Consider the following 14,492-nt stretch of genomic DNA (forward strand, 5'->3'; position numbering starts at 1 on the left):
CCACATGGAAAGGAGCGATTTCCAAAGGAGAACACAAATATTTTCACGCTTGTACCAATAAGAGCTGTAACTACACAAACACACAGAAAAAGCTTTTAAAATGTAACATTTCAGATAACAGGGAAAAGAAAAAAGGTCGGGTTAACATACAATACATGCAGTCTCTGTAGGCCGTAGAGACAAAGAGGAAAGGATACAGCACAAGCCATGTGCTGTGCAGTGGCAGGCAAACAGCACTGACTTTGCAGATGTTGGATAGAAGGAAGACACACAACCTCAGGAGCAAAGGAAAACTTGGATATGTGGACAGCAAAAAAATGTAGAAGCATGAGGAAGGAGTGCAGAAATGGCATGGCAGTGAAGGACATCTGCAGAAAAAGTCAGGATAAGGTCAGCAGCAAGAACCAGGCAACACAGAGCCTGTTTTCCTGAATGTAGGGCGGCTGGAAGTGGGGGCTGTGCAGAAGAAAATACATGCAATGGGGCACAGAGGTATGAAATACCCCCCAATGAAGCTAGACGAGCACTGTTGTATGGGGTTGGGCTGGGGGTAGCAGTCAGTTCTACATTTCGCAGACTTGTTCAAGCTACTGCCCCCCCCCCCTCCCCTTTCTGTATTTTTAAAATTGTTTCAGTGTTGTCTTCCCTCGACTTTTTCTCCCAAGGCCTGAAACACGATGCCTGCTATGAACAGTGTCTTCTTTTGACATTTTCACTCCCTGATAATGCTGCGAGCTAGCCTTGAATTTTAAAGAGTGGCATGCATGCACACACTCGAGCTCTCCCACTCCGAGGCTGTCACTCTCCTCAAACATCTGGAAGTCTGTTTGCCAGAGTGCTGCCGCCAAATGCTACTGCATCATCCAGGCAGGATTTTGCTTCCCCTACAGGGTAAGAAAGAAGAGCTCGAGAGCAGATTTACAGCTGTTGATGTGGCAGCACAGAAGTCTCATGCTGCAGCTCGGAGCTCCTTATTTATGGTTTTAGCCCTCAGAGGAGTTTGGTTAGAGAACGGATTGGCTGTGGACATGCAAACTCTTCTTATGGCCCAAGGAATCCTTCCTTCTCCTTTTATTTCTAACTTTCTTTTTTCTTTTTTTTTTTTCTTTTTTTTCTCTCCAGTCCTTCATAACTCTGGCCAAACACAGATGGCTGTAATTCCCTCCGACTCTGAAGACAGCATCAGTCTTGGTATGGAGAACTTGCTGTGTGAAGTGCCACAAGATTTCATCTTTCTCACCCATGGGGAGAAGAGGGAGGATCAGACTTACAGGCATCAGATGACCTAAATCCCATATGACCGAAATCCTATCTCCTCTCTGAAGAACTCCCTGCCCTGGAGGAAATCCCATGTACTTCAGCCAAGACACATGAAGCACTGGTAACAAATACTACCTTGTCTTAGTTCAGGTCCTGAGAATAAGTGGGTCCTGTCCTGTTCCCCTGCCTTCTCCCCACGACAAAAAAATCACTAGGGAGGTGGAGGGTGGTTGGAGAGGAGGGGGCATTAAGGCTTTAAAGAAAAACAATGAGGAAAGGTAGATGTGGAGAAGAGAGCTGGGCTTTATTCAGTCCAAAAGCTGTTTTTACTCAGTTCTTGACAGTGGGTAGAAAAACAGAGGAAGAGCAATGGGAAATGAACAGCACCGTGGCAAGATAACAACAAGCCACCTACAGAGGCAGAGAAGAACAGCAAATGATAAGAAAAAGCCTTTCACGAGCCCACACAATGCTAGGGTCAGCATCCAGGAATCCCAATGCGAGACCAAGTCACAGCTGTTACCCTCCCAGCCTAAACAGCTTAAAAGAAAATTTACATCCTGGCTAAGACATTCAGCATACTGGTGTGCAAATGAGTGTCAGAAATACCTGGTTTCTAAAGGATTTTCCAAAAAAGGAGCAAAGCTCGCCCACCAGGAGACATGAAGGCATTTGATAGCACAGCACGAGCCAGGGAGCTGACTATTCTGTCTCTATTAGGACAGCTGGAAGTTAAAGTAAGTGGGCTATTGAGAACAATGGGTTGGAGCCAATGGAAAGGCAACTTCCCAACATTTCAATTTAAAGGTCTCTCAGCTATGGAAAATTATTGCCATGGGGCTTTGTTTCAGGTCAGGGCACTGGGGAAAGAGCGTTTAGAAAACATGACAGTCCATTTAGCAAGCATCCCTCAGCCACGAGCACGGATTCCTTCAACAAATGTTTGGTTGTGTGTGCGTGTAATCTCCATCCAACTTGTAGGAAAAACGCTACTAAAAGGTGAGGAGTGTTTCAGTGCTGTTTGCATGGAAAAGCTCCACACAGGCATCTGGTGATAGGAAAAAAGGTTCAGAACAAGGAGGAGTTATTTGCAACGACTGTGCTATTTTGTGGCTGGCAGGTCAGCACTTCTGAGCAGACTATACCGAACTGTAGTGCCTTCAGTCTTCACGATGGAAAAATTGAAAAAATACAGTAGAAGCATTATGTTAATTGCTGAACAGCTAGAGTAAAATAAAGGCATTAGACCTTTTTCCTCCAAATCTTTATAAACTGCTTTAGTCCTCCATTCATGCATTTCTCTTTAAGAAAACAACAACAAAAAACAGCCAATTAAATAACCATAAAGAAGTTGAAAATACACAGAATAAGTCAATGTCTTGTTCTAGCTTGGGCAGTCCCCTAGTCTGCCTTGGGCAACAAAATCTAAGCAGAATGAAGCTAAAAGCTATAATTTTTTTAAGGCCCAAGAAAAAATGCAGCCCTGATTACTGTTTGCTATGTTTCACTTGAACGGAGGCATCATTTCAAGGAAGGCTGAATGGCTCATTGCAGGTATACAGAGCCACTGACTCAGGGAAAAGGTATCCCCTACTTGTGACATGTTTAACGTATTTGAAAGAACCAAAAGTAAAACTCAAGAAAAACAGGTGATGATAAATGTAGGTTTTTTTTTTTTCTTTTTTTTTTTTTCTGTCATCCTGATCTACCACTGCTTATTTGTGCCCTTATAAAAAGGACAAAGAGTGAGGTTTAAACATAGTTAGCTAATAGTTAATTGACTGATTTAGTACTCATTCCTACATCTGTCATCCTGCATCATCCTGCATTTTAATTCTTGCTTTTGAATATCACGCACATCCTGCTGCATCATGTCCTGCCTCAGATTTCACACGTCTTTGTGCCTGGAGATTTGGGATACTTGGCCCAGGTGTCAAAATACCATGTCCTTTTAAGCTGTAGAAAGAATCACTTTGGATGCTTGATTACCCAAGAGCAGAAAGACTTATATGGGAATTAGTTGCCCTCAGCAGATGATCAGCTTATTCTACAAGTCTTATAATTTTATCTTGCTCGGGAAGAATAGGATTTAGGAGAAGTCTGAGTCATTCTAATAGAACACATAATCGTGCCTGTTTTATAATTGTGAGAGTAGGCTTGTTATAGTCATTAGCTGTATCAGTTGGCAGGAACACTTTAAAAAGAACTTTGAGGACTACCTGAGACAGCTTAGTCTTTTGAGCACAAAAGAACGGCAGTTTTCAGGTACTGAAGAATTAATGGTTTATTTCACAGCCTTCTTTCTGCATATAAAATGTGTTCTGTTGTACTGTGTGATTGTAATATGGACGAAGTACGGCTCTCCCAGTAAGAGAAGCAATGAACACTGGTACACAGAACACTGGTACAAATGTACAGCAGCCAGGGACATTAAAAAAAAAGGTTGGTTGAGAATAATAAGTCAAATCTGAAAATATATGAAACAAAAATGTCATTTATGTCTCTAAATTAGTGTTTGCAAAGTAAACAATATAGGGTTGTACAGGGCTTCATTCCCAATGCCAAATGAATGTAAATAGCTCACCTTTTAGACACCCCTTATAGTCTGAGATTTAGTGGATGCTAAGACATGAGTTGTAGACTAGAATGATCTTTAATTGCTCTTTCAGTGCTTCCATTACAATTATTTATTTATTTATTTATTGTGTTACCTGGAGAACATTAAAGTCTCTTTCATTCCACATTTCCCATTGCATGCAGACAATTGTTATTTAGGCCTATTGCATCTTGTATGGCTGGCTATATGCTACCCTTTCTTAAGGGATCCTCCCACATAACTATAAAATGATCCACGTGCTAAAATTCAACCTGCTTCAGGACCAGGGTACAGTTACACAACTTTCAGGTAAGAATCCTCTGTCTCTCTTCTCTTTTACATTATTTTTTTTTTCCTATAATGACATTTTAAGAGGACTCCACCATTTGTTATCTCTACTTTTTTTTTTTTTCAGTCTAGTCAGCCTCGTTATTTTTATGTGCTTGTGTGCTAAGGTGGTGACAGCTGATTAGGTTTTTATTATATTTGCTTTTCTTCCGTTGCACACCCTTCACCTACTTTGACAGAAGTGAGACATCAAGGAAAAAATACTAAAATAGTAATAAAAAGGAGGAAAAGATTGAATGCAACAAGGCTTTACTTTTAATCAGCTTTGTTCTAATTTCAGCTTGCCCAACAGATTTGATATGCAAAAGAAGTGTCCTTCATGTTGATTTAATGAAAATGGTCATTTTGCTGAGGGTGTGTGTACATATCATCCATTCAAGATTTGAATATGCTTATCTGAGGTTTTTTTTTGAGCTTAGTATGCCCTCTGGTTAGTTTCCCAATGTTTTAAAAATTATAGCAACTACATTTGGTAATTTTGCCAATTCACGTTTTTTTTTTCTTTTTCTTTTTTTTTTTTTTTCTCTCATAACCAAGGAATATGTTTCAGCTTTAAGTTACCTCTCTTAAGGTGTTTCTCCAAAGGTGTTTCTTTTTCTCTCTCTTCTCCCTGTACCCACACCTGTTCATCCAATATATCATACAAACTGGTCTGCTTTGAACCTCCTCTGTTGTCAGCCACAATACTATCAAGGGCAGTGATTTGTAGGCTTGGAGCAGCAACGACAATACACGCCTGGGTCACTAGTAATTAAGGAATGTCAGTGGTCGAGAAGGAGAAAATTCAGTTCAAGCCAAACTGAAGCATTTAGATATTTTACTGCTGCATCCTCTTAGTCCTCTCTCAGCTTATAAATATTAATTTAAAGACTACCAACAAGGACAGTAAACGGATTTAGGCATAAAACTTCCTGTCAGGAGTGATTTGTGCCCAATAAAAGGAGAGCTGGATAGAGAAAGCTTGCTTCACTAAGTTTATGATAGACAGTGAAAGAGTGCCATCAAAATAAAAAAGCTTTCACTATGTAGTCTGCTACATGGAGGTCTTTGTTCCTAACAAGCATTATACTGGTACTGTGTTGTTTTCTTCCATAAACATATTTGACTTGATAAGGGGAAGCTCTGGGGTAGGACCAGCACTGGTAGGGGTCTTTGCACAATCAGCATCACAGGAAGGGAGCTTTTACATTGGTGACCCCTTTTACTGAACTTTGCGATAGAAGTTGACAGAGGTTGATCTTTTTCCCTCCTAATGCCCAGCCTGAAAGTAGGAGAGAGTCAGTAGGCCCTACATGGTCTATGAGAGCATGCCTTTAAACCTGAATGCATTAATGACCTTATACTGCTCTCCTCTCTGTGTCTGTGCAGGATGCATTTGCTTGCAACTCTAATCTATTTCATCCTTGATAGACATTTTGTTTCTCTTCTTCATTACTCTGAAAAGCCTAGTTCCTTTTTCTTTAATGGTTAAATTATATAATTGCTGACTGGGATGATCATGAAAAGCTGAATACCAGATAAACGTAAACTAAACACATTTTAAATTAATTCAACTTAACAAGTTATCCAAACTTAATTAATCAAGCCCAGACAGAAGGTCATGATTTACACAAGCTAGATTTGGTGTCTGCAATAGACACCCTGTCTCTGTAGCTAGATCCATGAGTGGACACAAACCACACTACTGTACAGAGTGTTTGGCCAGTTTATTATCCCTCACACTCTTCCAAAACTGCATTGGCAGTTTTCACATGGGGTCAGCAGCCCTATCTGTCTATCTTGCTTTGTCCATCTCAGGCTTGCAGCTTTTTGTGTTTCATTTCTCCATGAATTCCTAAATCTCTAGTGGGCTCGGTAAGTCATGATGATTACTTCCTTGCTGAGGGCAGAAGTGGTGCACAAAATGGCTGGCACCACTATGGGGAAAAGGGCTTTCTGCAAAGGGCCTTGCTGCTACAGAAAATGAGACCCACTTCTGCCCTGCTAATGGCCTTTGCTTGATCCAAAGGGATCACTGGGGAGAAAGCATTGCTCATTGAAAGCCTTACAAGGTGGAGGGTGGTAGGAGGAAGGAAAATAAACACTTATGGGGGGAAATACCCTCATGAAAAAATGCTGAAAGACAGAGCTATGCTTTGCTGGTGGAATTAACGCAAAATGGGGGCCCTTAGAGATGATCATTCTGAAAAGAAATGAAAAATACATAAAACTTTGTTTAATTTATGGAATTTATAGGCTGCTGACCAGTAAGTATAAAGTTCTGTTCCCTTGGTCCTCACTATCACTCATGTATTACTTGTCAGTAAATGTGGTGCACTCAGAACATAACAGCTACGGTAATATTTCTGTTCCCACTGCAGCTTTACTACACCCATGAAACTCCGTAATCTTTAAATTCCCTCACTGTTAACATCTGCTGAAACATTATTGGTCCCAGCATAGCCAAGCTGCTCTGAAATTACATTTAGCAGAGTAGTTAATGCTAACAGTATAATTCTAGAAGCAACCATGTTTTAAAAAGCCTTTATAACTGACACGGTGGCTGTGTTTCCTTTCACTTTTATCCCCTCCCCACTTTGCTTTTTTTTTTTTTTTTTTTTTTTTTTTTTTTTGCCATCTCACCTGCAGGCAAGAATGCATGTTTAAAGAGCATTTCATTTTCTTTTTAGGATAAAACAGTGTATTTTGTTTCTCAGTTTAGGCTGCCAAAACAAACTTCTGAAGACACCTTTTTTTTTTTTTTCCTAAAAAATAATCCAGTTATAACATAAAATGTTAAGAATCCAAAGAGCTGAAGTTGGAAATTAATCAAGGTGCAATAAAATTAATATATTTTATCACTCATTTAGGATGCTTTTCTTGGTCTAAATTCAAATGACCTAACATAGAAGCAAAAGAAATGCATTGCATACAGCTACTATAATGATGATACGTCAACATATTCATTTGCAGCTCATAAAGAGTGCAGAGCTTTGCTTTTACAAGGATATGTTGGACAGAGGACATTTAACTTAATCGCTGAATGCTGTAGTCATGCAGATATTATTCCAGAAATTAAAACGCAAACACAGAAAAGCGTATGCAATTCTTCTATGGATTTTTAAATGCTATATAGTATAAAATATTTTATAATACACATATGGATATGTAATGCTATATAAAGTTTTATTCATAGATACTACTGAAAAATAACAAAAATGCTTAGAAAAAAAAAAAAGGAATTTATATGTATTTTTCTTAAAACCAAAACAAAACCCTAAATTGAAAACTTCCACTTCTACCCCAATGAAAGAAAACCAAATACATTTGAGTAGCTAATCTGCTAGCTTTCTTTCAAAAAAACCTGTCCAGAAACACAATCTTATAAAATTAAAAATTATGTGTTAAATATTTACATCACTACTAGATTCTCTAAGGTTTGTATTTAGAATACTAGCATAAATCTAAAAGCTACACTAATAGAAAAAAATATCAAGACTTTCTGTTAAAAAAATAACAAACTGTGTATTTTTGAACTTTGAAGAATAATTTTTGTATTACCTAGCCTTGCACAAGGGTAGACTGCTAAATATCTTAACTGGTTCCTGATTCATGAACAGCAGAAAATGATGTGTCAGATGGCAGTCAGCATTTGTGTGTCTATACTGCGATCTTCTCGTGTCCCATCTCGTCTAAGTTAGTAATTGCTACTTAAGTGGTGGTGTCCATAGTGGCATCATTTAATCTAGGTTAAAGCCATGCCAGCGAAATAATTTCCCAGGAATACTTTGCAGGTTTTTAATGTGGTTAGAGTAACAAAATCTGTTTGTTTGCTCATGACAATATGTTAAACATCCTCCAGTCAGGTTTTATATTTCTCCCACACATCTCTTCTAGAAAGACATTTTCAAGAGAGATTATTTTTGTTACTTTGTTGTCTAAAGTATGCTAATATATATATATATAAAGATATATATATATAAAGATAGATTTTTTTTTTTAAGCACAAAAAAAGCCGGATAGTCTTTCCATCAAATGTGTAAGCTAATAAATTCTTCATAACTACTATAGCAAATACATGGTGCTATTTGAAGCAACATTAAATAATTTCTTTTGAAACTCTGCAAGGAATTGATGTCCTGGCTACTTTTGTTTTAGGTGTGGATGGCTTTCTTTCCATTCTGTCATACACATATCTGATTTTTGTACAAAAGGGTAAACAAGAAGACAAGAAGATTAGAAATAGCAACAGAGATAACTGTTAATAGTAAAACTCACTAGATATATCAGCAAAGCCAGAAGAGGCTCCAAATTATGTCAGTGACATAGTTTTCCCAGTAAGTGGGAATTTCAAAGCATTTGAAAGAAAATATTAAGTGTTTTTATGCATCATTATCATAATACATCAATCTCAAAGTACATAATGAGGCAGCATTTTACAAACTTTTCAACATAGTTTCTTAGAATCAGAATTGGAATGCATTCCCCCACCACCCCCATTCCATCTTCTCCTACTGTTACAGAAGCTGACAGAAAAATGGTTGAAAAAGTTGTTTCAATACAACTATTTAGAAATTCCTACCATTTTCACCTGGAAATGTATATATTTTTATTATTATTATTATATATATTTTTTAAGACCAGCACTGGCTAATTAACTCCTAACAATCTTCCTTTAATAAAACAGAACCTGGGACCAAAATATTTTGGCTGTAAAGTTGCCTCTGGAAAACTAAAATTTATAGTTCTTTTCATTATAGTAGTATGTAGAAATAATTTTCTACATATTTCTACAATAAAGTAGTAGAAATAATTTTCATTTATAGTTTTTCATTATTGGTCTTTCTGAGGAGGCATCTGAATTCTGCTATTTAGGAATTGCACTCACATACAAAGTACCGTTTTGATCAATACCATATTTTAAAATTTACTTCTTTTGTCATTTGTTATTGGAATATCTGCTTCACTCTCAAAACTGAAGTGTAACATGTCTGGGACCTTCTCAGAGGATGCCATACAGCTCATTGGTCACCAGTTAAACTGATGGCATTTTATTATTATAGTACAGCACCCTTATTGATAAGTCTCTCTTTTTCATGAAGGTCTTAAAAAGTCTTACAAAAATAATTCTGAAACAGCTCTGAAGACAGCTGGCACTTGCTGAGGGATGTCATACCTTCATCGTTTATCACGACACTAAAAACCATGCTTAGCTTACAGACCACTTTAGCGCTTCTTGCTTTTTTTCCTAAATGCTGTATGAATATTTGTTAATTCTGTTAGTTACTGATTATGGTAATTATGACATGACTTTAATGGTCAACACACACACAATATTCTTTTCATTTATTTTATCCATAGCTGCCAATTTCTTAGAAGCCAATACTCCCATAAGCTACCTCTCAGAAAGGGAACAGCAGTCTTCTTAGCTACTAAAAGTCACTGAGCTTTTGACCACCTTCCTCTTTCAAGTAATTCATTAGACAAAAATAAAAATCATACATTAAAAATATACAAAAAATGTAACATATAATTATATTATGTAATACACACAAAGCATGAAACAGAAAGATGAAAATCCAGGACCTCATGGGCAGAGCACACAGTAATGGAACCATACTTCTGCATGTTTGCCCCAGGCTTGACCATCTCAGCCTCTTCCTCTACTGTTCTTTCCCCTGTCCTGCTCTTCTCTGCTTTTGATTCCTTCTCTTGGTCCCTTTCTCCTCACGTAATCGGATCCAGTATTACATCCTAGTCCTTCCTTCACAACCCTGAAGAACTCTGAGGGAAATGTATAAAAAATTCAGAGCTAGCTCTTTCCTTACTGGTTAGTTTTACTGGATTTCCCTCTCCATGCTGTCATGTTTTGGATAATGCTTTTGGAGCATATGACCTTTTACCTAAACTGTAGAGAAAGAGGTGTTAAATGCTGAAGTAGCTTTAATTCTGGCAGCCACGTGCTTAAAAGCTAGATAGTGCAGTTCCTAACTGTATGTGCTTAAATGGCATGGTCTCTAGATCCTGGTGCAAACAATATTTTCTTCAGATTGGATTAGATTATTTTAAATCATTTGCAGATATCATAGAAATCATAGAAACACAAGGTTGGAAAGGGCCTACAAGATCATCTAGTCAAACCGTCCTCCTGTCACCAATACTGCCCACTAAGCTACTAAATCGTATCTCGTAGCACCTTGTCCAGGCACTTCTTAAACACCGCGAGGGACGGTGACTCCACCAGCTGCCTGACAGGCTGCTCCAGTGCCTGACCACTCTTAGAAAGAAAAAGTTTTTCCTGATATCTAATTCAAATCTCTCCAGCGTCACTTGTGGCTATTTCCTCAAGTCCAATCATCAGTTTTCTGGGAGAAGAGGCCGACCTCCTCCCCATCACAGACTCTCTTCAGGTAGTTGTAGAGAGTAATGAGGTTTCCCCTGAGCCTCCTCTTCTCCAGACTAAATCACCCCAGTTCCCTCAGCTGCTCCTCATAGGACTTCTGCTCCAGGCCCTTCACCAGCTTTGTAGCCCTTCTCTGGGCACGCTCCAGGGCCTCAATGTCCTTCTTGTAGTGAGGGGCCCGAAACTGAACAGAGTACTCGAGGTGCAGCCTCACCAAAGCTGCTTACAGAGGGATTATCACCTCCCTGCTCCTGCTGGCTACAGTATTTCAAATACAGGCCAGGATGCCATTGGCCTTCTTGGCCACCTGAGCACACTGATGGCTCATGGTCAGCTGAGCATTGATCAACACTCCCAGGTCCCTTTTCTTTTCACAGTCTTCTAGCCACTCTGCCTCAAACCTATAGCGTTGCATGAGGTTATTGTGCAGGACCCAGCACTTGGCCTTGTTAAACCTCATCCCATTCACCTCAGCCCAGCAGTCCAGCCTATCCAGATCCCTCTGAAGGGCCACCCTGCTCTCACGATCAACACTACCTCCCAACTTGGTGCCATCTGCAAACTTACTGAGGGTACACTCAATCCCCTCATCCAGGTCATTAATGAAGATATCAAACAAGATAGGCCCCAGTACCGACCCCTGGGGGACACCACTTGTAACGGGGAACCAGCTGAACTTAACTCCATTAACCACAACCCGCTGGGCACGGCCCTCCAGCCAGTTCTTGACCCAGAGAAGAATATACCTGTCCAGGCCACAAGCAGCCAGTTTCCCCAGGAGAATACCACGGGAGACCATCTCAAAGGCTTTGCTGAAGTCTAAGTAGACTACATCAACAGCCTTTCCCTCATCTACCAGTCTGGTCACATGGTCATGGAAGGAAATGAGGTTGGACAAGCATGACCTGCCTTTCATGAACCCATGCTGGCTGGGCCTGATCCCCTGGATGCCATGTACATGCCGTGTGATCTGACCCAAGAGGAATTGCTCCATACCTTTCCCTGGAACCGAGATCAGGCTGAGAGGTCTGTAGTTCCCCAGGTCCTCCTTACAGCCCTTCTTGTACATGGGAGTCATGTCTGCAAGCCTCCAGTGCTCTGGGACCTCTCCAGATAACCAGGAATACTGACAGATGGCAGAAAGCAGCTTGGCAATCACCTCCATCAGCTCCCTAAGCACCCTAGGGTGCAGCTCATCTGGCCCCATGGACTTGTGACATTCCAGATGGAGGAGCAGGTCTCTAGCTGTCTCTTCCAGGATCACAGGGGGTGATTCTCTACCTGAATCACAGGGGACATCCAGGTCAGGGCGTAAAGTACCCTGAGGGTAACTGATCTAACTATTAAAGACAGATCTAGAGAAGGTGCTGAGAACCTCAGCCTTATCCTCAGTGATCAAATTCCCTGCTGATTCAAGTAAAGGATGGAAATTTTCCTTGGTTCTTCTCTTTCTGTTAATATATTTATAAAAGGATTTCTTGTTCTCTTTTACTGCAGTGGCCAATCCGAGTTCAAGCTGGGCTTTTGGCTTTCTAACTTCCTCTCTGCATATCTGAGCAACTTCCTTGTAGTCACCCCAAGTAGTCAGTCCCTTCTTCTAGCAGACGTAGACTCTTTTTCTCTCAGAGTCTCAACAAAAGTTCCTGTTTCATCCATGCCAGTCTTCTTCCCCTCCGGTTCTCCTTACAGGACTCAGGAACAGGCTGCTCCTGTGCCTATAAGATTTCCATCTTGAGGAGCATCGAGGCTTCATGGACCCCTTTGCCCTTCAGGAGTGACTCCCAAGGGACTCCTGCAACAAGTGACCTGAATAGGTCAAAGTCTGCCCTCCAGAAGTTCAGGACAGCAGTTTCACTAGTTACCCTTCTGGCATCACCAAGGATAGAAAACTCTGCAATTTCATGGCCACTATGTCCAAGACAGTCCCCAACTTTCACATCTCCCACCAGTCCTTCTCTGTTAGTGATGAGCAGGTCTAGCGAGGCACCTCCCCAGGTAGGTTCTTGAACCAGCTGTGTCAGGAAGCTATCTTCCACACGCTCTAGAAACCTTCTGGACTGCTTCCTCTGCACAGTATTATACTTCCAGCATACATCAGGGAAGTTGAAGTCTCCCATGAGAACAAGTGCTGGCGATCATGTAACTTTTGTGGGCTGCTCACAGACTGCCTCATCCATCTCTTCATCCTGATTAGGCGGTCTGTAATAGACCCCCACCAAGATGTCAACCCTACAGGCTTTCCCCCGATCCTTATCCATAGACACTCAACTTCATCATTCCAAACCGCAAGCTCTTCAACATCAAAACACTCTTTAATATAAAGAACCACACCACCACACTTTCTTCCTTGTCTATCCCTTCTAAATAGCTTGCAGCCATCCATCACAGTACTCCAGCTGTGGGAGTGCTCCCACCATGTTTGTTATAGCAACTAGGTCGTAGTTAGCCTGTCACACAATCACTTCCAGCTCCTCCTGTTTGCTGCCCATGCTGCGCACATTGGTGTAGGTGCACTTCAGATGAGACATCTGCCTCACCGCCACCTTCAGCAGTGCTCCCCTGGGCACTTCTCTGGCGAGCCATTTTATCCCCTTCCTTGACGAGTCCTGCCAGCTCCTGCACTAGTCCATAGCATAGACTCGGAAGGAAGCGACAGACCTCCCATGTCCTACCACAAGAGCCTCCCCAGTCCCCCCAGCAGCGCTGCGGGCAGTCACAAGGCGCTGGGCGCCCCTCCCCGTGCCCGGCGGGCCCCGCGAGGCGCCGCCTCTCCGGGGCTGTTTCTGGGCAGAGGCCGTGGGTGCAGCCGCCGCGGCCCTGGCACCGCCCGCTCCCTGCCAGCCTCTGGGACCCGGCGGGGGTGGCCTGGCCGTGCCGCTGCCCCGGGCCTGCCCTGGCCGAGCGAGGGCCCCAGGTGCCCAGTAACGCATGGGCGGGCGCTGCGGTGGCTCCGAGGCGGCCGGCCTCGGCTACTCACTACATATTTATATACACATATATAGATCTAGATAGAATTTCAGCCTTTTGAGGAAATATGTGACGTAATAATTTTCATAGAATCATAGAACATCCTGAGTTGGAAGGGACTCAAGGATCACTGAGTCCAACTCCTGGGTCCCCAAAGGATGACACAAAAAATCAGACCATGTGTCTGACAGCACTGTCCAAAGGCTTTCTGAACTCCCATCAGGCTTGTTGCTGTGACCACTGCCCTGGGGAGCCTGTCCCCATGCCCGACCACCCTCTGGGTGCAGACCCTTTCCCTAACCCCCAGCCTGACCCTCCCCTGTCCCAGCTCCATGCCGTTCCCTCGGCTCCTGTCGCTGTCCCCAGAGAGCAGAGCTCAGCGCCTGCCCCTCCGCTCCCTGTGAGGGAGCTGCAGGCCGCCATGAGGCCTCCCCTCAGCCTGCTCTGCTCGGGGCTGAGCAAACCCAGGGACCTCAGCTGCTCCTCATACGTCTCACCCTCTCTTCATCATCTCTGTTGCCCTCCTTTAGACGCTCTCTAACAGTTTTATATCTTACACTGTGGTACCCTAAACTCTACACAGTACTTGAGGTGAGGCTGCACCAGCGCAGAGCAGAGCAGGACAATGCCTACCCTAAACCAGCTAGCCATGCCATACCTGAGGCACCCCAGCATATGGTTGGCCCTCTTGGCTGCCAGGGTACACTGCTGGCTCATGTTCAGCTTGCTGTCTACCAAAGCTCCCGGATCCCTTTCTGTGGGGCTGATCTCCAGCATCTCGTCCCCTAGTCTGGGCATATGTCCAGGGTTGCCCTTTCCCAGGTCAAGCACTTGTTCTTGTTTAACCTCATATTGTTGGTGACTGCCCAACTCTCCAACTTGTCTAGATTTTTCTGCATGTCTAATTTTGAGGGATTTCTATTAAACTGGATAATGTAA

The 14,492-nt window shown here is 42.2% G+C and overlaps 1 long non-coding RNA gene across 1 annotated transcript in view; it reads left to right on the forward strand.

Annotated features, from left to right (window-relative positions):
* The first annotated feature begins 1,125 nt into the window (after nucleotides 1-1,125).
* Nucleotides 1,126-14,492, forward strand: part of LOC137853544 (uncharacterized) — a 34,437-nt gene continuing 21,070 nt past the window's right edge. The window contains exon 1 of the long non-coding RNA XR_011094564.1: nucleotides 1,126-1,381. This is a non-coding gene — a long non-coding RNA (uncharacterized lncRNA). The remainder of the gene's footprint in view (nucleotides 1,382-14,492) is intronic.

The sequence above is a fragment of the Anas acuta genome, chromosome 3, assembly GCF_963932015.1.
Source record: "Anas acuta chromosome 3, bAnaAcu1.1, whole genome shotgun sequence".
In the NCBI taxonomy this organism is placed as follows: Eukaryota; Metazoa; Chordata; class Aves; order Anseriformes; family Anatidae; genus Anas; species Anas acuta.